The following is a 13,900-nucleotide window of genomic DNA, read 5'->3' on the forward strand; positions in this document are numbered from 1 at the left end:
AATCCCTCCTCATTATATCATCCCCACCTTAGCCTAAGTGGGTTCTCCTTCGTTGCACACTCAACGATGAAGCCTGCTAGTAGATTGGCTTTGCCTATATACAGAGGGTTGTCAGACATCATCTTTGTGTGGGAGACCTAGCCATAAAATTAAAATATATAAGCAATTCCCTAGGAGACTCATAGTTTTTAATCTTAGAAAATCAACCAATTTACTGTTCTTCTTTATAAAAATTCAGCCAAAGATGATTTAAAATACGAATAAAACTAGCAGCAAGGAACAACTCAGCCCTGGCTGGGCTGGTGTAGCTCAGTTGGTTGAGTATTATCCCATTCACCGAGAGGTTGTGGGTTCAATTCCTTCCTGGTCAGGGCATATGCCCAGGTTGTGGGCTCGATCCCCAGTAGGGGACATGCAGAAAGCAGCTGATCAATTTTTCTCTATCATTGATGTTTCCATATCCCTCTCTCTCTCTCTCTCTCTCTCTCTCTCTCTCTCTCTCTCAATAAAAGCACTTTTTTTTTTTAAAAAAGAGCAACTAAAACAAGAATATTAACTTCAGAAGAAACACAGATAATTAGGGGATAAAAGAAAACTATGAAAAAGTTAATTATCATCCTCATGAAGATTTGAAAGGATATTGCATCCAAAAGTAAGAGAAGGAAACTATAGAAAAAGGAATAATGGAGAATAAAAATAAGTTCTTTTATATTGAAGATATGATTTTAAAAACTTAAGTTATGAAGATGAAATTAAGAAAATCAGAAAAAGTGAAAAAAAAGCCACCACTCCCCCAACTGAAAAAAGAGAAGAAAATGAGAAACTTGAAGGATCAATCCAGGAAGCCTGATATTGACCTAATAAAAAAAGAACAGAAGAAAATGGAGGGGAGGAAGCTAACAATAAAAAAATTGAAAACCTTCCAATACTAAAGTACAAGAATTCTTTAAATTATAAAGGTCCACTGAATTCCCAGGATGATGAAAAAATCCATATCTGAAATTTCAGACAAGGAATTTAAAAAAAAGAGCTTAAAGTTCAGGGTTGGGATGCAGAGGACCTCATATTTATGATTCATGAAAATGAATCAGACTGATATCAGACATCTCACCAACAACACTGGGTCCTAGAAGCGATAAAACGTTGTCTTTAAGGCTCTGAGAAAAATTCTAAGCTTAGTCACAATCCTAATCAAGGATGATAGTAAAATATAGCTATTTTCAGACTTTCAGAAACATTTCTAAGAAGATTATTTTTGAACTTGTATTCTAATTTTATGAACTTTTATAAAGTTTTCTACAGAATTACTTGGAGACATGCTTGAGCAAAACAAAGGTAAAAACCAAGAAATTGAAAGACCTTATGGGAAAATACTAAAGAATTAACCTAGGAGTTATCTTAAAACAAACCCTAGTACATCCATTACAGAGATCTAGAAAGCTGTTGGTCCTAGTTCCAGTCAGGCATGGTCATGGCAGAGACCAGCAAACCTGGATCAGAGGAAATGCCTGCAATCAGAGGGAAAGAGCAGAAAGAATTAGGCACAGGGGCTGCAGATGTGTATGAGATAAGTTATAGTTCATTCAGACTGTGTGATTTTTCTAAGAGTAAATGTAGGCCAAATTCTAGAATTGAGAATTGTTGACAGGTAGAGATAATGTGATGCATTAATTAGAATTAGACTTGAAAGCATGTGACAGAAAAAAAAAATTAATAGTGGCTTAAAAAGTTTTGTTCTCTTCCCCAAACCAAGTCCAGTAATCAGAGTCCTACTATAGAATTTCCCTGAATTCATCAAAGCTGCAGTCTCCATCCACTTTTTTGTCTACTAGGGTATGGCCCTTGTTAGTATTGTCTTCCTTCCACCTAGCAGAAAGGAGAAAAATGGAGGCAACATGCCCTTCTTTTTAAAAAAATGTTTTTTAATTGATTTTTTTAGAGAGAGAGGGAGGGAGAGGGAAAGAGAGAAACATTGGTGTGAGGATGTGAGAGAAAAACATCCATCTGTTGCTTCCCATATGCATACCAACTGGGGATGGAACCCATAGCCTGGGCATGTGCCCTACTTGGGAATCAAACCAGTGACCTGGGCTGACACTCAACCAACTGAGCCATACCAGCCAGGGCATAACATGTCCTTCTTTGGTGGAGATTGCTCAGACAATTTCTATGTACATCTCATTGACTGAAACTTAGTCACATGATTACACTTAAGGGTAGATGGGTGGGACTGTGTACCTGCTTGTATTTGGGGAGGTTGGGGGAAGCTATTTGTAAAGAAATAATGGAGAACAGATAACTGGGGCTACAGAATGCCTTTTCCTCAGGTCCCCAGGAAAAGTCCTTTCTCTGGTACTTCTTATAGGTCTTAATGGCCTTATCCACTGTATTTCCTTTAAAACTTCCAATGTATTTAGGAAGACTTGGGATGCAAAGGTCTTTAGAAAATAAATAGATTTACTAAATCAGGGCATGAGACTTCTTAGAAGGGTGCATGAATTGATATGAATAGCAAATATTTTTATTAGACTAAAACCTAGCACATGTATTACAACTTTTCATGGGAATACACTCTGATTCACAAATACAGTTTCACTTAACTGAATTTATTGTAGTTTATTCTTGCATGCTTCATCAATGGATACTTGCACAAGTATAATTTTTATCATGGCAATGGAAGAATAAATTTTAGAAAATACTTCCTCATACTAAAAAGTCTAGAAACCATTCTTATCAGATTTTATTATAAAGATTTATTTGTGTGTTATTTATTCTTGACTTTCTTTCATAAACTCTACCTTGTTTCCTTTCTGCCTGAATTCTTTCACTTTATTTTAATTGTCATGTTGCAATGTTGCCATGTTTCTATTTTATTTTTGTAAGACACTTTATATTATTTTTAGAACAGGTTGAGTATAAAGACAAAATCCGATAATAGCTTTCCTTCTCTCTGCAGTTAGGTACTGGCTACTGGAGTCAAAGACTTCCATGTCTAGGAATTGCAAGAGGCTTCTCATCCAGGTGTGAAAGAGGTTAGTTCCAACTTGTACTGGCAGTGGACTTTGGCTGTTTCATTGTCCCTTGAACCCATATTCAACGTTGACCTCTTCTTCTTTGAAATGGCTTCAAACTTGTCTTCAGCTGATTTCTGGTTTCCACTTTCCTGGAAATATGTTTTTCTCTTCTTTTTCTTCTTCTTCTTCTCCTTTTTTTTTTTTTTTTTTTTTTTTAACTTTTAGAGAGGAGGAGGAAGAGGGAGAGAGAAAGAGAAAGAAAGAGAGAGAGGAAGTTGATTTGTTGTTCCACCCACCCATGCATTCCTTCCTTGACGCTTATATATGTGCCCTGACTCAGGATCTAACGCGCAGCCTTGGTGTATCAGATCAATGCTCTAACCGAGATGTATTCCCAGCATTTAAACCCTTCAAGAGTGTCTATCCGTGCTCACTGTCCCCAGACTTTGTCTGTGCATTCAATTCTTCACCACCTTATTGATCATGCTGTTGTGTATTTAGTTTCCCTCCTTCATTTCTTCATTTTGTTTTTGTCTTTATTTATTTATTTATTTATTTATTTTTTAAAGATCTTTTCATCTTTTTTTCCCCATTTTTTTTATTAAGGTATTACATGTGTACATATCTTCCCATTGCCCATCCTCCCCACTCCCATACATGCCCTCACCCCCCAGTGTCTTGCGTCCATTGGTTATGCTTATATGCATGCATACAAGTCCTTCTCTCCCCCACCTCTCCCTAACCTTCCTGCTGTAATTTGACAGTCTCTTTGATGCTTTACTGTTTTTGTCTCTATTTAATTATATTGTCATCTATGGTCAGCTCCTTGAATCCTGAATGGTGTCATTTGCTTTGTCTCCCTTTTCTTCCCCGCTATGATGGGTGTGAGATACCAAGTGCTTTCCCTCCAGGACTTTTCAGTTCTCTTTCACATTTATTTTTAGCCTGCTCTGGGGCTATTAAATCCAGACTTCCTCTCAGTTAATCCTGCCTTTCTATGGATTATCTCGTCATCATATCCAAACATAACTGCCAAATATACAATCTTCCTTTTGGCTTGGGTCAATCCCCCTGATCTTTTATGAGCCGCCCAGAGACCTTTGAAGTACTATTTCCTCTCTCCACTCATGGCTGCTGGCAGAGAGGCAGGCTGCCTGAGATTGAAGGGGGGATGGGCAGGCATCAAGGCCAAATAGCTGTGGTATCATAAACAGTGCGAGGGCCTTGCCAAAGCCTAAGTGTTGACCTTGTCTGGCTCTCAGAGCAATGAGGTAAGGCTATCGAATAAGTTGGAGATTGCGAAAGATTAGATACCGTCAAATTCATAAAAGTAAGATAATCTTTCTCAACAGAGTATGCAAGAAAGTTTTAAAAGGAGGAATGATTGTCATTCTGTACAAACTTGGATTTTCTTTTGGCTTTGACATTTGCAGTGATCTATCGGAAGCGGTTTTGATGGATCCAGGCTGAATATAACCCGAACAGTGTAGTAGATCTAATCATGTCCAAACAGGACCACAGGGTGCACAGGAAAGGGATCATGTGGAAGGAGAGAAAATAGACTGGGTGTTACGTGTCTATAATTCACTTGATGTAGAGAATGCAGGCTTTGGTAGGTTAAAGTGCCTTGAGCCCATATTCAATGTTGCCCTCTTCTTCTTTGAAATGGCTTCAAACTTGTCTCTCTGCTGATTTCTGGTTTCCACTTTCCTGGAAATAAAATGTTTTTCTCTTCTTTTCTTTTTTCTTTTTTCTTTTTTACTTTTCTTTTAGAGAGGAGGAGGAAGAGGGAGAGATAAAGAGAAAGAAAGAGAGAGAGAGGAAGTTGATTTGTTGTTCCACCCACCCATGCATTCCTTCATTGACGCTTATATATGTGCCCTGACTCAGGATCTAACGCGCAGCCTTGGTGTATCAGATCAGTGCTCTAACCGAGATGTATTCCCAGCATTTAAACCCTTCAAGAGTGGGTTTAACCCAAGTGCCTAGCAATGGTGCAAAAGTCCAAAGAAAGCCAGCTGGAGTTCTGATCAGGAGGTTCATAGCCCACCAGTGGCTAATATAAGTGCTTCTATTTTTTCCGTCTCAGTTGACAAATATGGGAAGCAGCATAATCATATCAGAAATGAGCTTTTATCCGTGAAGTTGGCAACTTACAAATTAGCATAATATTAATGCATAATGAAATGAAAAGTTTTAGGAAAAGTGATTTGGTTTAAAATGTTTTAGAGATACTCTGCACATTTATATGACGGTAAAAAGAAACCAGCAAGGTCTATACTATGTTCTTTACCCTTAAAATAGTACCCACTGCTTGATTCCTAAACAGTCCTGTGGCCAACCATTGTTTACAAGAGTTCAGCTTGACTGGAGTTGACTATCAGGGTATTGGGTCCTGCTTCTTAAAAGTTGTTATAGATTTGGCTTTAGTTAATTTTCCATGGAGGTTGGGGTCTGACCAGTTAAAAGGACTGAGCTGGCATTTTAGTGAAACTACAGTACAAATAGTTTTGTTTTTGCCTACTTGTTCATGAATGTTTGTTTACTAATGGTTAAGTGCGGGAGAATGTTACATAGGACTAGTTTTAATTGAATGTTATATAGGACTAGTTTTCATTTCTAACCTGGTAGATCATTTTACAGAATGGTTAACTTCCAAACAACATCAGAAAACATAAGAACAAACTATGCAATATTGGCTATTCTTACTGTTTAAAATCTCTGCTACTCTGAAGAATGAAAAACATGTTATTTTCTTTAACAGCTTTTTTTTTACTTGTTTCATTATTTGTATGGGAGAACATTATCTTAACATGTTAGCCATGTGTATTTCCAATTTTGTCAAGTCTCAGTTCTTGTTGAGTTATTGTCCAAATATTTTACCCAGCTGTTTAAAGTTTGTTGTTTTTTTAAAATTTTATTTTAGATATTTAAATCTAGCAATCAGTTTCTTTGTTTTTGAGCCTAGGCTTTTGTTTTTCTTCCACAATTGGCAAATTTGCTTACTTAACTTTTTATTATTTTTTATGATGTAATTTATTATGATTATTTTTGCATGTAACTTTCATCATCCTGGAATTGTTTCAGAACTATTTATCAAACATATTTTCTCCTCCTCCTTACTCATTTGGAATGCCTTATTTATTACATGTTTAATTTTTTGTATATTTGACAGTCCATGTTCTTCACATTATTAGAACTTCATAACATATTTTAACATTTGGTAGTTTTAAACTTCCTTCAGCCATTCCAACTTCTTTTTACTTTATTTTTTTTAAATTACTTTATTGATTAAGGTATCACATATTTGTCATCAACCCCCTCCCCCCGTTCCCTTCCCAATCCCCCCCACACGCAAGTCCCCCTCCCCCTGTTGTCCGTGATCATTGGTTAGGCTCATATGCAAGCACACAAGTCCTTTGGTTGATCTATCTCCCTTGTCCCCACCCTCCCCTACCTTCCCTTTGAGGTCTGACAGTCTGATCAATGCTGTTCTTGTTCTTCAGTCTATGTTCATCTTTTCCTCTAGATGAGTGAGCTCATGTGATACTAGGAATACACTTATAGGAACTGAAAATGAGACAAGCAATAATGGTTATGCTGAGAGGCAAATGAATCAGTCTATAGTGAGTTTCTTTCTGGGCCAACAGTTCTTTTGAGTCCCGGTTCCTATGTCCAACAGTTGTTAATGTGTTCATAACAGCAATGATATTTCAGTTCTGGATGGTGGACAAATGGTGGTATTGCAGGTCCGACCCTCTCTGGTTTGGTCCTGGGCAATCTGCAGTGACGCATATCTGCTGACTGCTAGTATGGCAAGGCATCATCAGCGTCTTCCATCTCTGGACTGTTTCTCTTTTGATTTCATGGCTGGAGCACTCCTGTCAATTCCTCTCTGTTGCAGGAATCCACATGTCTCGGAGTTGTTTTCTGAAAATATACAAACATATTCTCGACCAAAAATTAATAAAGGAATATTTTCTATAAATTTGACTTGCGATCCTTTTTCATTTTTTTTTGCCCAAACGATTTTCCTTTGGCTTGTTTTTACACCATGTATGTTTTACCTGGGTGACTTGCTTTTAGCATTACAAATGAAAGTTAATTTTCTAAAGTAAAAATTTTCTAGATGTAATTTATTTGCAGGATATTTTTCCTTGCATGATATTCTTCTACTATCCCCCCTTTTTTGGTTTAAATATTGGGAGGCTTTTGGAAATTTTATGCTGTAATCTTGATAGCTTTTAAGTTTTACTTTTTTGCACTAAAATGTGACGCTTTAGGTTCATTATATGTTACGCTATTTTACCATGAGATGAACTACCAATAAAAATTTTAGTTAACACTTTTCCAACTTCTTTTTAAAAAAATTTTTTTTTTTTAATTGGGTGAAGGAGGTGGAGATAAATGATGATGGAAAAGAGTCAAAATTTTCTTAGCTCTTTCCATCATTCATTATTTTATTTTAAACCTAAATTATTTTTGTTTAAATGCTAGTGGAAATTGTGAACATGCTTTGTCTATTCTAGAATTTAATGTATGGGGCTGCCTAGTAGAGTTTCTCTATTAAGAAAATGGCTATTGATTTTAGATAGAGTGATATTTTCACATATAAATAAAATTTTTTTTTTGTAAAAGATTCAAATCTGGGAATGGAGCTGACTTTTACCAAAATGATTTTTAACAGCTGTGTTGAGATAATCAAAAATTTTGTGTTTGTTTTGGGTGGTTTGATATGTCAAATGAAAAATTCCCAATTATTAAACTTCATTTACCCAAAAAGAGATGTTTTCAAAGTTAAAACTCAATGAACCCAAGAATGCATAACAATTTATCAAATCTCTTGCATAAAGAACATAATATATTTCAAAAAGTGAACTTTACCTAAATGTTCTTTTTACTTTTCTTAAATTAATAAATTAGTTTATTACAATATAATTGCTCCTCAATGTATTGTAAATTTGAAAGAAAACAATTATTTTTCTCTAATATTAGGGCTGAGCTTTCCCCACCTTTTATTTATTTATTGTCTCAGGCTCAGAAATGGATATTTAGTTTGGAAAGATTTTTTCTCTCTTTTCAATTATATTTGGAAATTTTACTGTTTTGCAAAATGGTTTGCTAATGTTTTTCTTTCTTGTTGCTTATTCCTCCTCAAACAGGTTTCAGGAAATTATCTATGCCTAAGGCTGTTTTGTTCTTTTGTTATATGTTATTTTCCTTCATTTACTTTTTTTTCTCCATCACCATTTATTCCCTCATACTCTTTTTTAAACACATTTAAAGGAAAAGATCAAAAGATTGAGTCCATACAGCAGTGATGATTTAAAAATTGATATTGAACATTAATATTAAAATAATAATTATTTTTGTATAAATGTATTACATGTAATCCAGTTATTTTGTGAGTGATCAGGAACTTAAAGGTTATCTTTTAAAATAGAAATTTGTTGGTTGAAGATGTCAATTATCTTTATGGGAAGCCCACATTAATCACATTTTTTTGAGGACTCCTGTTTTTTGTTTCTGTACAAATTCAGTATAAGTGAATGAGGTGAAGAGAGTCAATATGTTTTAGAAAGTTCCTTCACTAGACCACATATCTGGAGTAACCCAAAGACCATTAGATATATCTTTGTAGAGTACAAACTGCAACTCTTTAGTATAGTCATTTGTAACGTAAAGATGGAGCAAGTATCTGGAAGATATACGAGTAACTGGAATTGAACATTATATTGATTAAATATAATCTATGAAATCGGAGAATCTGAACAGCTCCTTAAAAAATGGAAAGTCAATCATATTATGAGAAAAAGAAATTCAACACTTTTAAAAACCAGATTAAAACCTATAGTTTGACAATAACAATAATAGCAACTTCAGGGCTGCTGTGTCATGCAGTGGGAAGAAGACAGATGAGGTTGTAAATCCCTTCCATCACTTACCTGCAGAGTTGGACACAACCTCATTCAGCTTCAGTTTCTTATTGATGAAATAGAGATAATAATAACCATCTCATAGACTTGCTGTAATTATTTCCTGTGTGTATGTATATTTATTTTTCCCACAAATCCTTTGCTGTTCAAAGAAGTTCCAGACCAGGCCCGGCCAGTGTGACTCAGTGGTTGAGTGTCAACCTATGAACCAGGAGGTCATGGTTCAATTCTTGGTCAGGGCACATGCCTGGGTTGCAGGCTCGATCTCCAATGTGGAGTGTGCAGGATGCAGCCGATCAATCATTCTCATCATTGATGTTTTCTCTCTCTTTCTCCTTCTCCCTTCCTCTCTGAAATCAATAAAGATTTATTAAATAAAAAGAAGTTCTAGACCAGTAGCATGGACATTACTTGAAACCTTGTTAGAAATGGAGAATCTCTGCCGCACCTTGATCAGAATGAGCATTTTAACAAGGCCGCCCAGAAGGTTCCCTTGTACATTAAGTGTAGGTGGCACTTCCCTGTCTAGCACAGAGTCTAGCACAGGGTTATGCTCAGTTAGTATAGTTTTCTTCCTTTCAAGTTAATGAGTTTTAGCACATGAACTTGTCCCCCACATACGTTTAAAAAATCTTCATCAACAACTATAATCACAAAATATAGATTGGCATCTTATCCCATTTGACCTTATTTTGGGTAGTCCTTCCACAAAGTGTATATGTTTAGGTTTCCCTCCTATTTTTCATTATTTGTGCTTACTTCTTGAAATAGGATGCTAAAATTGAGTTTTGAATAAGACACCAACCCAAAAATATGAATTTTCAAACACAGTTCATATATACAGAACTAGAGGCCCAGTGCACGAGATTCATGCACTCAGGTGGGGGGTCCCTCAGCCCAGCCTGTGCCCTCCCACAGTCTGGAAGCCCTTGGGGGATGTCCAATTGCCGGCTTAGGAGAACGGGCCTAAGCTGGCAGTCGGACATCCTTAGCACTGCCGCCACTGCCGCTGCACTCACCAGCCAGGAGCCCGGCTCAGGGCTTCTGGCTGAGCGGTGCCACCCCTGTGGGAGTGCACTGACCACCAGGGGGCAGCTCCTGCATTGAGCATCTTCCCCCTGGTGGTCAATGTATGTCATAGTGACTGGTTGTTCAGTCATTTGGTCATTTGATCACTTAGGCTTTTATATATATACTAGAAGCCCAGTGCACGAAAATTGTGCACTGGTGGTGGGGGGGTTCCCTCAGCCCAGCCTGCACCCTCTCACACCCAAGAGCCCTTGGGGGATGTCTGACTGTCGGCTTGTGAGGAGTGGGCCTAAGTCAGCAGTTGGACATCCTTAGCGCTGCCACGGAGGTGGGAGAGGCTCCTGCCACTGCCGCTGCTCTCGCTAGCCATGAGCCTGGCTCAGGGTTTCTGGCTGAGTGGCACTCCCCTTGTGGGAGCGCACTGACCACCAGGGGGCAGCTCCTGTGTTGAACGTCTGCCCCCTGATGGTCAGTGGGCATCATAGTGACCGTTCGCTCTGCCATTCAGTCAATTTGCATATTACCCTTTTATTATATAGGATAGATAGATTTTCACAGATGCCTTTATTAGGTACATTAAGTTCCCTTTAATTCTTAGTTTGAGGGGTGTTTTAAAATCAATATATAGCTGGATTCTTTAGGAGTGTTTGTATCTATGTTCATAAGAAATATTGGCCTATAGTTTTCTTCTATGTATGTCTTTGTGTAGTTATGGTATAAGAGGAGTGCTGGCTTATAGGCATTATTCTTTTTTTTATCTGTAGACTCTGTAGTGGTTCCTCTTTTTAAAATTTCTGCTATTAGGAGTTAATTCATTTTCTCATTTTTCTCTATCCATCTCCCTAGAGATTTTTTTGTTTCATTAATCTCCAAAGAATATGCCTTCTTTTCATTATTTTCTCTTGTTATTCTGATTTCAATTTGATTTTTCTCTTTATTATTTCCTCCTTTTACTTATTTTGGGTTTTCAGTAGCTCTTCTCTTTTTAGACTATTAAAGTGAAGAGTTAGATAATTTAATTTACAATTCCTTCTATGCTAATAAGCATTTAAAACTATAATTTTTCTTCTAAGCACTGCTTTAGCTTCATCACATATACTTTGATGTGTCATATTTTAAGTTTCCTTTTATTCCAAGTATTTTCTTATTCCAATGGCGAAATTTATGTTTTTGGTCTTGTGTTTTCTTTGAAAAGTATTATTTAATTTTCAACTATTTGAAGACATATCAAATATATTTTGGCTATTTGTTTCACTTTAGTTATTATAAGAGAAAAAACTTTGTATGATTTTATTCTGTTTATATATTTTTCCAGTGATTTTACATATACTAGGATGTATTTTATAACCAAACATATAGTGCATCTTGGTAAATGTTGCATGGGCAGCTAAAAAGTAGAAATACTCTGCTTTTGGTGGAATGCTCTATAAGTATTAATTAGGTCTAGTTGGCTATTAATGCTGATTAATTTTTCTACATCTTTATTGATTTTCATTTTACTTATTGAATCAATTACTGAGAAAGGCATATTGAGATATTTTTTAAAGTTAAAGTCTAAAAGTAACACAGGGAATATACCTGTTTTTTTATTTAAAAACTTCCAAGTCAAAATTTTACATATTAAAATTTAACTCTCATTCAAAAGAAAAATGTTGATTTCAATTTAATAATATAAAAATCCAATAAAAGAGAAAGAGGGATAAATGAACAATGTATAACTTGTTAATTTTTGGCCTATTTAAAAATTTCCTTATATAGCACATGTGGTCTCCTTGATTTAAGTCTGATTGCTTGACAACTAAATTAAAACAGTTCAAGGATAATTCCACCCCAAATTTCAGGGTAAATAATTTACTTCTCTGTATTTCTTTTGTGGACTATTTTTCCAATTAGCGTTTAATAAATCTCTAATACCAAATATTGTTACATATGTTAGAACGTAGTGTTTTTTAACATGTGTTTTTACAGCAGACCTTATTTTTCACTGATATGGACCTGACACTTCCTTGCTCATTTGGAGAATATGATGAAATTAGATACCAGTTGAATGAAACACTGTCATTTATAAACCTAAAAAGTATTAAGTTCTAAATTATATTTTTAGTATCCATGTCCATTGCAAACATGCCATTTTCAAGAATACAACATGAAAAGAGAGTTTAAATAGTTTTTTCCCATGTAATATGCTCCATGTTAAAGGCCAAATTTGCCATTAAAAAATTCAATGGAATATACAAAAATATTACTAAAACTAATAAATGAGTTTAGCTGCCTGAGAGCCACAGTGGCAACTTCAGAACTGCAATTTCAAAACAGGAATAACAGAATATAGTGTATTTTGAGGCCAGTGATATGGCCACTACTTGGATATGCCATGTTCCATGTACACACTAAAATGGAATTACATTTATCTACATATTAAAGCTCCACAACCTGACTTCAGTCCTTGTATGGATTGTTAGCTGGTAAATATATCTGGTAGATGAGATGATGAATACATTTTGCATTGGTTTTATAATTTAATCCATTTTGCATTGGTTTATATATTTTAATTTAAGTTAATACTTATAATCCCAGAACTAGTTGTTAATTCATATTCATATTTTGAGAAATAATGCAAAGGATGCATTATTTGTTGTAGATAGAATATTTTTTATAGTGAAAGGTACCATTTCTCTCTTTTTGGAAATGTAGAACAAGCAGTATTTTTCACTCAGCAGCATTTATTTGTACTTAATTATTTTGGCCAATGTCAGAACTTGAAGTTAATAACACACTTAAAACACACATCTTGGGGAACACAGCATGGTGTTATTATAACCAACAGAAAAATGCCTTAATTGCTTAGTTGCATTGATATTTGTTTACTTCCATCATAACTCAAACACATTTTCAAAGAGGCTAAACTCCAAACATCTGTGGACATTCCCTACATCCATTTCTGAAAATAATCACTGTGCATCTATAGTTTACAACTATTGGCATAGAGTCTGATTTCCCCCCAGTATTTATATATTGTAAATCTGCCAAGCTGCCTGAGAGTACACGAATCGCCAGTATTTGAAGGGATAAAGGACTGAAGATGAGAGTTAATGGTTAGAAACTGGTAGAGAGTTAAAAGCTTTCTTGTTGGAATGAGATGAAGGATTTTAGAACCTATCAACCAAAAAAGAGACTGGCGCTTTGTCATTTAGTTGCTCCTATTTTATTATATATTATCCACGTACCCAAGAAAATATGAATCAAGTTTAAAGGCAAAGAACTGAGAGTATGATAGCAGTTTATAAATATTCAAAGAGTACCTGGATACAGATAATAGTGTGGAGAAGGCCTCAGAGGGGTGGGTGCAGGGTAGCGGGGGTCAATGGAAAAAGTAAAACAAAGGGGACATCTGTAATACTTCCAACAATGAAGATATTTTTTAAAAGAAGTGATAAATATAAAAAAAATATTCAGAATATAAATGTCATGAAAAGTTTTAGAAATAACATAGAACATGAAAACAGTGGTGGAACTTGAAGCAAAGTCATACATTTAATACAAATGAAAATGTAATTTAAGCATTTAGAAGACATATTTTTTCATGAATAATGATTTCCATTGATTATCTTGATTTAAAATACAATAATATGGTAGAGAACCTGATGTTGTCCTTGCATACATCCTACGTCTCCTCTTACTCTTTAAATTTTAAAGAGCTCTGGCCCATTTAGAGCTGAGTGAGGCAGACATTTGAGCCTCACGAAGCTGAACCGTAGCAGATTAATTGGACACTGACCATAAAATATGCCACATGAATAGAAAAAGCTTTTTGGAGGTCCAGTTCTGGTGCTATTGTCAATAAGACACGATATTTACAGCGGGGAGAGTAGCATTTTAAAATGCTGCATAGCAAGATAAAGCCTACCTTGTTATGTATAA

Source organism: Eptesicus fuscus, chromosome 14, assembly GCF_027574615.1.
Source record: "Eptesicus fuscus isolate TK198812 chromosome 14, DD_ASM_mEF_20220401, whole genome shotgun sequence".
In the NCBI taxonomy this organism is placed as follows: domain Eukaryota; kingdom Metazoa; phylum Chordata; class Mammalia; order Chiroptera; family Vespertilionidae; genus Eptesicus; species Eptesicus fuscus.